Here is a 14,465-nt window from a genome sequence, read left to right on the forward strand (position 1 = left end):
GCCCTGTGCCAGGAGGGCCCTGGTTGTGCTGTGATTGCTCAGTTCTTTGGCAGTGCCCCGCCCATGTGGCTGGAGAAGAAAGAGCTCTGAAACTTCTCTCAAGAATCGCTCCCTGTTTCTTTGCACGGGCCTCGCTGTCTATGGATGTTTCAGGAGACCCCACCGAAACACGGAAGGACTCTCAAATTATCTCAGCTTTCTCTGCACAGCGAGAGCTTTTAATATTTAGCATTGCTATCCTTTTCCTGTGTGTTTGTTAAAAAAATAGTTTTTATCTCTTTCACTTTCTTCCCAGGAAAGTTCTTTTTTCCAAAAACCTGGTGGGGGAGGGCTGGGTGTAACCTGCCTTCTATCAGAGGATATTTTCCTCCAAATTTGTCCAAACCGGCACAGCCTGTCCTTTCCTGGGTCTCTGTTGCAGATGGAAGCTGCTGGTGCCATTGTCAGCTTGAAGCCCTCTTTTGATGCAAGCAGATGTTGCCAGGTGTGTTCAGCAGCTGTTGCTCAATGCTTATGCCAAGCTATTGTGTTCCTCATGGAACCAAGGAGCCATTGTGACACTGCAGGGGCTGATGGCATCAAGGAGGCAATTGTGACAGTACAGAACCTCCTAGAAACAAGGCTCCATTGTGACACTGTGGGGAATCATGGAATCAAGGAGCCCATTGTGACACGGCTGCATGGAACCAATGGTCCATGGTTACACTGCGGATTCAAGAAGAGCACGGTGACACCACGCAACATCATGGAACCATAGGTCCATTGTGACACAGCGGGGCCTCATGGAAACAAGGGGACCATTGTGGCAAAGCAGGGCCTAATGGAAGCATGGAGGGCATTGTGACACTAAGGAAACTCCTGGAACCAAGATGACCACTGGCACATAATGGAACCTCATGGAAGCAAGCATCCACAATTACTTTGGAGGGCCTCAGGGACCACAGGACCCATTGTGACACAGCAGGACCTGGTGGAACCAAGGAGCCTTTGTGATACTCCACATCCACATGGAAGCCAGGGTGCACTGAGACACAGCGGGGCCTTGTTGGAACCAAAGACACCTCTGCAAAAAGCAGGCTAGCTCATAGAAGCAAGGAGTCCATTGTTACAACGTCAAAGCTATGGAAGCAAGGGACCATTGTGACACTGCGGGGCCTCATGGAACCAATTGTCCATGATGACAATGCGGATCAAAGGAGACCATGGTGACACTGCGGAACCTGATGGAACCAAGGAGCCATTGTGACACAGTGGGGCCTCATGGAATCAAGGAGACCATTGTGACCCAGGTGTTGCATGTGAAGGCAAGGAGCCATTGTGACACTTTGGGCTTCTTCCCTTGAGCTCTGCAGCTGGCTGTCCCAGCCCAGCGCACCATGTGCCACCTGCTCTCCTCAGGGCTCTGCCTGCACACAGCCCCAGGAGAAGTTTTCCTGTTTGGAAGGAAAGAATGGAAAAGCCGGAGCAGGTTTCCTAAACAACAAACCCCACTCAGGAGCCACATGCTCAGTACAGGCTGCCTGGAACGATGTCCCCTTTCTACAAGGGTCAGTGTGAGCAGGAATGAATGATCTCTGGGAGCAGAATTCTCGGAGTCTTTCCACTGAATTCTCTGTCCCTGTGTCTTGGGGTGACTTTATTGTGTGTATCCCCTATTGCTGCTCTATGCCCAGAAGTGAACTTTGTGCGTTTCTGTGCCTTTCAACTGAGCCTGAGAGGGGGGAGAGGAAAAAAACCGGACAAACTTCTCAGAGCGTTTGTTCAAGGACACACATACACACTCCTCTGCATCCTGCTTGCAGCAAGAGCAGAGGAAGCAACTTTGTTTCTTTTTAGCCAGTTTTCAGCTCCTTTTCTCTGGGGGGAGATGGAGAGTTGAACTTTGTTTTCCTGGGACTTCGGGGGTTTTTTTCCCCTTCTTCTCTTCTTGACTCTTTCAACATCAGAGCACATTGGGAGAATTTTCTCCCGAGGTGGGGGCCCTGAATGTGGGCCCATGAGCCAGCTGCAAGGAGGAGGAGAGAGACTACACCTACGGAAGTGTTGGGGTTCCTCCCCCCTGCCATGAGGTCATGGGAGAGGGGACCCTGGGGTAGAGGCATGGCCTGGGCACGGGGGTCTCCCTGCTCCCTGCTCACATGTGCCCTAATCCTGTTCAGCACTGCTTATTTTGTGTTGCCCTGTGCGAGGAGGGCCCTGGTTGTGCTGTGATTGCTCAGTTCTTTGGCAGTGCCCCGCCCATGTGGCTGGAGAAGAAAGAGCTCTGAAACTTCTCTCAAGAATCGCTCCCTGTTTCTTTGCACGGGCCTCGCTGTCTATGGATGTTTCAGGAGACCCCACCGAAACACGGAAGGACTCTCAAATTATCCCAGCTTTCTCTGCACAGCGAGAGCTTTTAATATTTAGCATTGCTATCCTTTTCCTGTGTGTTTGTTAAAAAAATAGTTTTTATCTCTTTCACTTTCTTCCCAGGAAAGTTCTTTTTTCCAAAAACCTGGTGGGGGAGGGCTGGGTGTAACCTGCCTTCTATCAGAGGATATTTTCCTCCACATTTGTCCAAACCGGCACAGCCTGTCCTTTCCTGGGTCTCTGTTGCAGATGGAAGCTGCTGGTGCCATTGTCAGCTTGAAGCCCTCTTTTGATGCAAGCAGATGTTGCCAGGTGTGTTCAGCAGCTGTTGCTCAATGCTTATGCCAAGCTATTGTGTTCCTCATGGAACCAAGGAGCCATTGTGACACTGCAGGGGCTGATGGCATCAAGGAGGCAATTGTGACAGTACAGAACCTCCTAGAAACAAGGCTCCATTGTGACACTGTGGGGAATCATGGAATCAAGGAGCCCATTGTGACACGGCTGCATGGAACCAATGGTCCATGGTTACACTGCGGATTCAAGAAGAGCACGGTGACACCACGCAACATCATGGAACCATAGGTCCATTGTGACACAGCGGGGCCTCATGGAAACAAGGGGACCATTGTGGCAAAGCAGGGCCTAATGGAAGCATGGAGGGCATTGTGACACTAAGGAAACTCCTGGAACCAAGATGACCACTGGCACATAATGGAACCTCATGGAAGCAAGCATCCACAATGACTTTGGAGGGCCTCAGGGACCACAGGACCCATTGTGACACAGCAGGACCTGGTGGAACCAAGGAGCCTTTGTGATACTCCAGATCCACATGGAAGCCAGGGTGCACTGAGACACAGCGGGGCCTTGTTGGAACCAAAGACACCTCTGCAAAAAGCAGGCTAGCTCATAGAAGCAAGGAGTCCATTGTTACAACGTAAAAGCTATGGAAGCAAGGGACCATTGTGACACTGCGGGGCCTCATGGAACCAATTGTCCATTATGACAATGCGGATCAAAGGAGACCATGGTGACACTGCGGAACCTGATGGAACCAAGGAGCCATTGTGACACAGTGGGGCCTCATGGAATCAAGGAGACCATTGTGACCCAGGTGTTGCATGTGAAGGCAAGGAGCCATTGTGACACTTTGGGCTTCTTCCCTTGAGCTCTGCAGCTGGCTGTCCCAGCCCAGCGCACCATGTGCCACCTGCTCTCCTCAGGGCTCTGCCTGCACACAGCCCCAGGAGAAGTTTTCCTGTTTGGAAGGAAAGAATGGAAAAGCCGGAGCAGGTTTCCTAAACAACAAACCCCACTCAGGAGCCACATGCTCAGTACAGGCTGCCTGGAACGATGTCCCCTTTCTACAAGGGTCAGTGTGAGCAGGAATGAATGATCTCTGGGAGCAGAATTCTCGGAGTCTTTCCACTGAATTCTCTGTCCCTGTGTCTTGGGGTGACTTTATTGTGTGTATCCCCTATTGCTGCTCTATGCCCAGAAGTGAACTTTGTGCGTTTCTGTGCCTTTCAACTGAGCCTGAGAGGGGGGAGAGGAAAAAAACCGGACAAACTTCTCAGAGCGTTTGTTCAAGGACACACATACACACTCCTCTGCATCCTGCTTGCAGCAAGAGCAGAGGAAGCAACTTTGTTTCTTTTTAGCCAGTTTTCAGCTCCTTTTCTCTGGGGGGAGATGGAGAGTTGAACTTTGTTTTCCTGGGACTTCGGGGGTTTTTTTCCCCTTCTTCTCTTCTTGACTCTTTCAACATCAGAGCACATTGGGAGAATTTTCTCCCGAGGTGGGGGCCCTGAATGTGGGCCCATGAGCCAGCTGCAAGGAGGAGGAGAGAGACTACACCTACGGAAGTGTTGGGGTTCCTCCCCCCTGCCATGAGGTCATGGGAGAGGGGACCCTGGGGTAGAGGCATGGCCTGGGCACGGGGGTCTCCCTGCTCCCTGCTCACATGTGCCCTAATCCTGTTCAGCACTGCTTATTTTGTGTTGCCCTGTGCGAGGAGGGCCCTGGTTGTGCTGTGATTGCTCAGTTCTTTGGCAGTGCCCCGCCCATGTGGCTGGAGAAGAAAGAGCTCTGAAACTTCTCTCAAGAATCGCTCCCTGTTTCTTTGCACGGGCCTCGCTGTCTATGGATGTTTCAGGAGACCCCACCGAAACACGGAAGGACTCTCAAATTATCCCAGGTTTCTCTGCACAGCGAGAGCTTTTAATATTTAGCATTGCTATCCTTTTCCTGTGTGTTTGTTAAAAAAATAGTTTTTATCTCTTTCACTTTCTTCCCAGGAAAGTTCTTTTTTCCAAAAACCTGGTGGGGGAGGGCTGGGTGTAACCTGCCTTCTATCAGAGGATATTTTCCTCCACATTTGTCCAAACCGGCACAGCCTGTCCTTTCCTGGGTCTCTGTTGCAGATGGAAGCTGCTGGTGCCATTGTCAGCTTGAAGCCCTCTTTTGATGCAAGCAGATGTTGCCAGGTGTGTTCAGCAGCTGTTGCTCAATGCTTATGCCAAGCTATTGTGTTCCTCATGGAACCAAGGAGCCATTGTGACACTGCAGGGGCTGATGGCATCAAGGAGGCAATTGTGACAGTACAGAACCTCCTAGAAACAAGGCTCCATTGTGACACCGTGGGGAATCATGGAATCAAGGAGCCCATTGTGACACAGCCAGGCCGCATGGAACCAATGGTCCATGGTTACACTGCGGATTCAAGAAGAGCACGGTGACACCACGCAACATCATGGAACCATAGGTCCATTGTGACACAGCGGGGCCTCATGGAAACAAGGGGACCATTGTGGCAAAGCAGGGCCTAATGGAAGCATGGAGGGCATTGTGACACTAAGGAAACTCCTGGAACCAAGATGACCACTGGCACATAATGGAACCTCATGGAAGCAAGCATCCACAATTACTTTGGAGGGCCTCAGGGACCACAGGACCCACTGTGACACAGCAGGACCTGGTGGAACCAAGGAGCCTTTGTGATACTCCACATCCACATGGAAGCCAGGGTGCACTGAGACACAGCGGGGCCTTGTTGGAACCAAAGACACCTCTGCAAAAAGCAGGCTAGCTCATAGAAGCAAGGAGTCCATTGTTACAACGTAAAAGCTATGGAACCAAGGGACCATTGTGACACTGCGGGGCCTCATGGAACCAATTGTCCATGATGACAGTGCGGATCAAAGGAGACCATGGTGACACTGCGGAACCTGATGGAACCAAGGAGCCATTGTGACACAGTGGGGCCTCATGGAATCAAGGAGACCATTGTGACCCAGGTGTTGCATGTGAAGGCAAGGAGCCATTGTGACACTTTGGGCTTCTTCCCTTGAGCTCTGCAGCTGGCTGTCCCAGCCCAGCGCACCATGTGCCACCTGCTCTCCTCAGGGCTCTGCCTGCACACAGCCCCAGGAGAAGTTTTCCTGTTTGCAAGGAAAGAATGGAAAAGCCGGAGCAGGTTTCCTAAACAACAAACCCCACTCAGGAGCCACATGCTCAGTACAGGCTGCCTGGAACGATGTCCCCTTTCTACAAGGGTCAGTGTGAGCAGGAATGAATGATCTCTGGGAGCAGAATTCTCGGAGTCTTTCCACTGAATTCTCTGTCCCTGTGTCTTGGGGTGACTTTATTGTGTGTATCCCCTATTGCTGCTCTATGCCCAGAAGTGAACTTTGTGCGTTTCTGTGCCTTTCAACTGAGCCTGAGAGGGGGGAGAGGAAAAAAACCGGACAAACTTCTCAGAGCGTTTGTTCAAGGACACACATACACACTCCTCTGCATCCTGCTTGCAGCAAGAGCAGAGGAAGCAACTTTGTTTCTTTTTAGCCAGTTTTCAGCTCCTTTTCTCTGGGGGGAGATGGAGAGTTGAACTTTGTTTTCCTGGGACTTCGGGGGTTTTTTTTCCCTTCTTCTCTTCTTGACTCTTTCAACATCAGAGCACATTGGGAGAATTTTCTCCCGAGGTGGGGGCCCTGAATGTGGGCCCATGAGCCAGCTGCAAGGAGGAGGAGAGAGACTACACCTACGGAAGTGTTGGGGTTCCTCCCCCCTGCCATGAGGTCATGGGAGAGGGGACCCTGGGGTAGAGGCATGGCCTGGGCACGGGGGTCTCCCTGCTCCCTGCTCACATGTGCCCTAATCCTGTTCAGCACTGCTTATTTTGTGTTGCCCTGTGCGAGGAGGGCCCTGGTTGTGCTGTGATTGCTCAGTTCTTTGGCAGTGCCCCGCCCATGTGGCTGGAGAAGAAAGAGCTCTGAAACTTCTCTCAAGAATCGCTCCCTGTTTCTTTGCACGGGCCTCGCTGTCTATGGATGTTTCAGGAGACCCCACCGAAACACGGAAGGACTCTCAAATTATCTCAGCTTTCTCTGCACAGCGAGAGCTTTTAATATTTAGCATTGCTATCCTTTTCCTGTGTGTTTGTTAAAAAAATAGTTTTTATCTCTTTCACTTTCTTCCCAGGAAAGTTCTTTTTTCCAAAAACCTGGTGGGGGAGGGCTGGGTGTAACCTGCCTTCTATCAGAGGATATTTTCCTCCAAATTTGTCCAAACTGGCACAGCCTGTCCTTTCCTGGGTCTCTGTTGCAGATGGAAGCTGCTGGTGCCATTGTCAGCTTGAAGCCCTCTTTTGATGCAAGCAGATGTTGCCAGGTGTGTTCAGCAGCTGTTGCTCAATGCTTATGCCAAGCTATTGTGTTCCTCATGGAACCAAGGAGCCATTGTGACACTGCAGGGGCTGATGGCATCAAGGAGGCAATTGTGACAGTACAGAACCTCCTAGAAACAAGGCTCCATTGTGACACTGTGGGGAATCATGGAATCAAGGAGCCCATTGTGACACGGCTGCATGGAACCAATGGTCCATGGTTACACTGCGGATTCAAGAAGAGCACGGTGACACCACGCAACATCATGGAACCATAGGTCCATTGTGACACAGCGGGGCCTCATGGAAACAAGGGGACCATTGTGGCAAAGCAGGGCCTAATGGAAGCATGGAGGGCATTGTGACACTAAGGAAACTCCTGGAACCAAGATGACCACTGGCACATAATGGAACCTCATGGAAGCAAGCATCCACAATTACTTTGGAGGGCCTCAGGGACCACAGGACCCATTGTGACACAGCAGGACCTGGTGGAACCAAGGAGCCTTTGTGATACTCCACATCCACATGGAAGCCAGGGTGCACTGAGACACAGCGGGGCCTTGTTGGAACCAAAGACACCTCTGCAAAAAGCAGGCTAGCTCATAGAAGCAAGGAGTCCATTGTTACAACGTAAAAGCTATGGAAGCAAGGGACCATTGTGACACTGCGGGGCCTCATGGAACCAATTGTCCATGATGACAGTGCGGATCAAAGGAGACCATGGTGACACTGCGGAACCTGATGGAACCAAGGAGCCATTGTGACACAGTGGGGCCTCATGGAATCAAGGAGACCATTGTGACCCAGGTGTTGCATGGGAAGGCAAGGAGCCATTGTGACACTTTGGGCTTCTTCCCTTGAGCTCTGCAGCTGGCTGTCCCAGCCCAGCGCACCATGTGCCACCTGCTCTCCTCAGGGCTCTGCCTGCACACAGCCCCAGGAGAAGTTTTCCTGTTTGGAAGGAAAGAATGGAAAAGCCGGAGCAGGTTTCCTAAACAACAAACCCCACTCAGGAGCCACATGCTCAGTACAGGCTGCCTGGAACGATGTCCCCTTTCTACAAGGGTCAGTGTGAGCAGGAATGAATGATCTCTGGGAGCAGAATTCTCGGAGTCTTTCCACTGAATTCTCTGTCCCTGTGTCTTGGGGTGACTTTATTGTGTGTATCCCCTATTGCTGCTCTATGCCCAGAAGTGAACTTTGTGCGTTTCTGTGCCTTTCAACTGAGCCTGAGAGGGGGGAGAGGAAAAAAACCGGACAAACTTCTCAGAGCGTTTGTTCAAGGACACACATACACACTCCTCTGCATCCTGCTTGCAGCAAGAGCAGAGGAAGCAACTTTGTTTCTTTTTAGCCAGTTTTCAGCTCCTTTTCTCTGGGGGGAGATGGAGAGTTGAACTTTGTTTTCCTGGGACTTCGGGGGTTTTTTTTCCCTTCTTCTCTTCTTGACTCTTTCAACATCAGAGCACATTGGGAGAATTTTCTCCCGAGGTGGGGGCCCTGAATGTGGGCCCATGAGCCAGCTGCAAGGAGGAGGAGAGAGACTACACCTACGGAAGTGTTGGGGTTCCTCCCCCCTGCCATGAGGTCATGGGAGAGGGGACCCTGGGGTAGAGGCATGGCCTGGGCACGGGGGTCTCCCTGCTCCCTGCTCACATGTGCCCTAATCCTGTTCAGCACTGCTTATTTTGTGTTGCCCTGTGCGAGGAGGGCCCTGGTTGTGCTGTGATTGCTCAGTTCTTTGGCAGTGCCCCGCCCATGTGGCTGGAGAAGAAAGAGCTCTGAAACTTCTCTCAAGAATCGCTCCCTGTTTCTTTGCACGGGCCTCGCTGTCTATGGATGTTTCAGGAGACCCCACCGAAACACGGAAGGACTCTCAAATTATCTCAGCTTTCTCTGCACAGCGAGAGCTTTTAATATTTAGCATTGCTATCCTTTTCCTGTGTGTTTGTTAAAAAAATAGTTTTTATCTCTTTCACTTTCTTCCCAGGAAAGTTCTTTTTTCCAAAAACCTGGTGGGGGAGGGCTGGGTGTAACCTGCCTTCTATCAGAGGATATTTTCCTCCAAATTTGTCCAAACTGGCACAGCCTGTCCTTTCCTGGGTCTCTGTTGCAGATGGAAGCTGCTGGTGCCATTGTCAGCTTGAAGCCCTCTTTTGATGCAAGCAGATGTTGCCAGGTGTGTTCAGCAGCTGTTGCTCAATGCTTATGCCAAGCTATTGTGTTCCTCATGGAACCAAGGAGCCATTGTGACACTGCAGGGGCTGATGGCATCAAGGAGGCAATTGTGACAGTACAGAACCTCCTAGAAACAAGGCTCCATTGTGACACTGTGGGGAATCATGGAATCAAGGAGCCCATTGTGACACGGCTGCATGGAACCAATGGTCCATGGTTACACTGCGGATTCAAGAAGAGCACGGTGACACCACGCAACATCATGGAACCATAGGTCCATTGTGACACAGCGGGGCCTCATGGAAACAAGGGGACCATTGTGGCAAAGCAGGGCCTAATGGAAGCATGGAGGGCATTGTGACACTAAGGAAACTCCTGGAACCAAGATGACCACTGGCACATAATGGAACCTCATGGAAGCAAGCATCCACAATTACTTTGGAGGGCCTCAGGGACCACAGGACCCATTGTGACACAGCAGGACCTGGTGGAACCAAGGAGCCTTTGTGATACTCCACATCCACATGGAAGCCAGGGTGCACTGAGACACAGCGGGGCCTTGTTGGAACCAAAGACACCTCTGCAAAAAGCAGGCTAGCTCATAGAAGCAAGGAGTCCATTGTTACAACGTAAAAGCTATGGAAGCAAGGGACCATTGTGACACTGCGGGGCCTCATGGAACCAATTGTCCATGATGACAGTGCGGATCAAAGGAGACCATGGTGACACTGCGGAACCTGATGGAACCAAGGAGCCATTGTGACACAGTGGGGCCTCATGGAATCAAGGAGACCATTGTGACCCAGGTGTTGCATGTGAAGGCAAGGAGCCATTGTGACACTTTGGGCTTCTTCCCTTGAGCTCTGCAGCTGGCTGTCCCAGCCCAGCGCACCATGTGCCACCTGCTCTCCTCAGGGCTCTGCCTGCACACAGCCCCAGGAGAAGTTTTCCTGTTTGGAAGGAAAGAATGGAAAAGCCGGAGCAGGTTTCCTAAACAACAAACCCCACTCAGGAGCCACATGCTCAGTACAGGCTGCCTGGAACGATGTCCCCTTTCTACAAGGGTCAGTGTGAGCAGGAATGAATGATCTCTGGGAGCAGAATTCTCGGAGTCTTTCCACTGAATTCTCTGTCCCTGTGTCTTGGGGTGACTTTATTGTGTGTATCCCCTATTGCTGCTCTATGCCCAGAAGTGAACTTTGTGCGTTTCTGTGCCTTTCAACTGAGCCTGAGAGGGGGGAGAGGAAAAAAACCGGACAAACTTCTCAGAGCGTTTGTTCAAGGACACACATACACACTCCTCTGCATCCTGCTTGCAGCAAGAGCAGAGGAAGCAACTTTGTTTCTTTTTAGCCAGTTTTCAGCTCCTTTTCTCTGGGGGGAGATGGAGAGTTGAACTTTGTTTTCCTGGGACTTCGGGGGTTTTTTTCCCCTTCTTCTCTTCTTGACTCTTTCAACATCAGAGCACATTGGGAGAATTTTCTCCCGAGGTGGGGGCCCTGAATGTGGGCCCATGAGCCAGCTGCAAGGAGGAGGAGAGAGACTACACCTACGGAAGTGTTGGGGTTCCTCCCCCCTGCCATGAGGTCATGGGAGAGGGGACCCTGGGGTAGAGGCATGGCCTGGGCACGGGGGTCTCCCTGCTCCCTGCTCACATGTGCCCTAATCCTGTTCAGCACTGCTTATTTTGTGTTGCCCTGTGCGAGGAGGGCCCTGGTTGTGCTGTGATTGCTCAGTTCTTTGGCAGTGCCCCGCCCATGTGGCTGGAGAAGAAAGAGCTCTGAAACTTCTCTCAAGAATCGCTCCCTGTTTCTTTGCACGGGCCTCGCTGTCTATGGATGTTTCAGGAGACCCCACCAAAACACGGAAGGACTCTCAAATTATCCCAGCTTTCTCTGCACAGCGAGAGCTTTTAATATTTAGCATTGCTATCCTTTTCCTGTGTGTTTGTTAAAAAAATAGTTTTTATCTCTTTCACTTTCTTCCCAGGAAAGTTCTTTTTTCCAAAAACCTGGTGGGGGAGGGCTGGGTGTAACCTGCCTTCTATCAGAGGATATTTTCCTCCACATTTGTCCAAACCGGCACAGCCTGTCCTTTCCTGGGTCTCTGTTGCAGATGGAAGCTGCTGGTGCCATTGTCAGCTTGAAGCCCTCTTTTGATGCAAGCAGATGTTGCCAGGTGTGTTCAGCAGCTGTTGCTCAATGCTTATGCCAAGCTATTGTGTTCCTCATGGAACCAAGGAGCCATTGTGACACTGCAGGGGCTGATGGCATCAAGGAGGCAATTGTGACAGTACAGAACCTCCTAGAAACAAGGCTCCATTGTGACACCGTGGGGAATCATGGAATCAAGGAGCCCATTGTGACACAGCCAGGCCGCATGGAACCAATGGTCCATGGTTACACTGCGGATTCAAGAAGAGCACGGTGACACCACGCAACATCATGGAACCATAGGTCCATTGTGACACAGCGGGGCCTCATGGAAACAAGGGGACCATTGTGGCAAAGCAGGGCCTAATGGAAGCATGGAGAGCATTGTGACACTAAGGAAACTCCTGGAACCAAGATGACCACTGGCACATAATGGAACCTCATGGAAGCAAGCATCCACAATGACTTTGGAGGGCCTCAGGGACCACAGGACCCATTGTGACACAGCAGGACCTGGTGGAACCAAGGAGCCTTTGTGATACTCCACATCCACATGGAAGCCAGGGTGCACTGAGACACAGCGGGGCCTTGTTGGAACCAAAGACACCTCTGCAAAAAGCAGGCTAGCTCATAGAAGCAAGGAGTCCATTGTTACAACGTAAAAGCTATGGAACCAAGGGACCATTGTGACACTGCGGGGCCTCATGGAACCAATTGTCCATGATGACAATGCGGATCAAAGGAGACCATGGTGACACTGCGGAACCTGATGGAACCAAGGAGCCATTGTGACACAGTGGGGCCTCATGGAATCAAGGAGACCATTGTGACCCAGGTGTTGCATGTGAAGGCAAGGAGCCATTGTGACACTTTGGGCTTCTTCCCTTGAGCTCTGCAGCTGGCTGTCCCAGCCCAGCGCACCATGTGCCACCTGCTCTCCTCAGGGCTCTGCCTGCACACAGCCCCAGGAGAAGTTTTCCTGTTTGGAAGGAAAGAATGGAAAAGCCGGAGCAGGTTTCCTAAACAACAAACCCCACTCAGGAGCCACATGCTCAGTACAGGCTGCCTGGAACGATGTCCCCTTTCTACAAGGGTCAGTGTGAGCAGGAATGAATGATCTCTGGGAGCAGAATTCTCGGAGTCTTTCCACTGAATTCTCTGTCCCTGTGTCTTGGGGTGACTTTATCGTGTGTATCCCCTATCGCTGCTCTATGCCCAGAAGTGAACTTTGTGCATTTCTGTGCCTTTCAACTGAGCCTGAGAGGGGGGAGAGGAAAAAAAAAACCGGACAAACTTCTCAGAGCGTTTGTTCAAGGACACACATACACACTCCTCTGCATCCTGCTTGCAGCAAGAGCAGAGGAAGCAACTTGGTTTCTTTTTAGCCAGTTTTCAGCTCCTTTTCTCTGGGGGGAGATGGAGAGTTGAACTTTGTTTTCCTGGGACTTCGGGGGTTTTTTTCCCCTTCTTCTCTTCTTGACTCTTTCAACATCAGAGCACATTGGGAGAATTTTCTCCCGAGGTGGGGGCCCTGAATGTGGGCCCATGAGCCAGCTGCAAAGAGGAGGAGAGAGACTACACCTACGGAAGTGTTGGGGTTCCTCCCCCCTGCCATGAGGTCATGGGAGAGGGGACCCTGGGGTAGAGGCATGGCCTGGGCACGGGGGTCTCCCTGCTCCCTGCTCACATGTGCCCTAACCCTGTTCAGCACTGCTTATTTTGTGTTGCCTTGTGCGAGGAGGGCCCTGGTTGTGCTGTGATTGCTCAGTTCTTTGGCAGTGCCCCGCCCATGTGGCTGGAGAAGAAAGAGCTCTGAAACTTCTCTCAAGAATCGCTCCCTGTTTCTTTGCACGGGCCTCGCTGTCTATGGATGTTTCAGGAGACCCCACCAAAACACGGAAGGACTCTCAAATTATCCCAGCTTTCTCTGCACAGCGAGAGCTTTTAATATTTAGCATTGCTATCCTTTTCCTGTGTGTTTGTTAAAAAAATAGTTTTTATCTCTTTCACTTTCTTCCCAGGAAAGTTCTTTTTTCCAAAAACCTGGTGGGGGAGGGCTGGGTGTAACCTGCCGTCTATCAGAGGATATTTTCCTCCAAATTTGTCCAAACCGGCACAGCCTGTCCTTTCCTGGGTCTCTGTTGCAGATGGAAGCTGCTGGTGCCATTGTCAGCTTGAAGCCCTCTTTTGATGCAAGCAGATGTTGCCAGGTGTGTTCAGCAGCTGTTGCTCAATGCTTATGCCAAGCTATTGTGTTCCTCATGGAACCAAGGAGCCATTGTGACACTGCAGGGGCTGATGGCATCAAGGAGGCAATTGTGACAGTACAGAACCTCCTAGAAACAAGGCTCCATTGTGACACTGTGGGGAATCATGGAATCAAGGAGCCCATTGTGACACGGCTGCATGGAACCAATGGTCCATGGTTACACTGCGGATTCAAGAAGAGCACGGTGACACCACGCAACATCATGGAACCATAGGTCCATTGTGACACAGCGGGGCCTCATGGAAACAAGGGGACCATTGTGGCAAAGCAGGGCCTAATGGAAGCATGGAGGGCATTGTGACACTAAGGAAACTCCTGGAACCAAGATGACCACTGGCACATAATGGAACCTCATGGAAGCAAGCATCCACAATGACTTTGGAGGGCCTCAGGGACCACAGGACCCATTGTGACACAGCAGGACCTGGTGGAACCAAGGAGCCTTTGTGATACTCCACATCCACATGGAAGCCAGGGTGCACTGAGACACAGCGGGGCCTTGTTGGAACCAAAGACACCTCTGCAAAAAGCAGGCTAGCTCATAGAAGCAAGGAGTCCATTGTTACAATGTAAAAGCTATGGAACCAAGGGACCATTGTGACACTGCGGGGCCTCATGGAACCAATTGTCCATGATGACAATGCGGATCAAAGGAGACCATGGTGACACTGCGGAACCTGATGGAACCAAGGAGCCATTGTGACACAGTGGGGCCTCATGGAATCAAGGAGACCATTGTGACCCAGGTGTTGCATGTGAAGGCAAGGAGCCATTGTGACACTTTGGGCTTCTTCCCTTGAGCTCTGCAGCTGGCTGTCCCAGCCCAGCGCACCATGTGCCACCTGCT

Source organism: Aphelocoma coerulescens, unplaced genomic scaffold (assembly GCF_041296385.1).
Source record: "Aphelocoma coerulescens isolate FSJ_1873_10779 unplaced genomic scaffold, UR_Acoe_1.0 HiC_scaffold_154, whole genome shotgun sequence".
Taxonomy (NCBI): domain Eukaryota; kingdom Metazoa; phylum Chordata; class Aves; order Passeriformes; family Corvidae; genus Aphelocoma; species Aphelocoma coerulescens.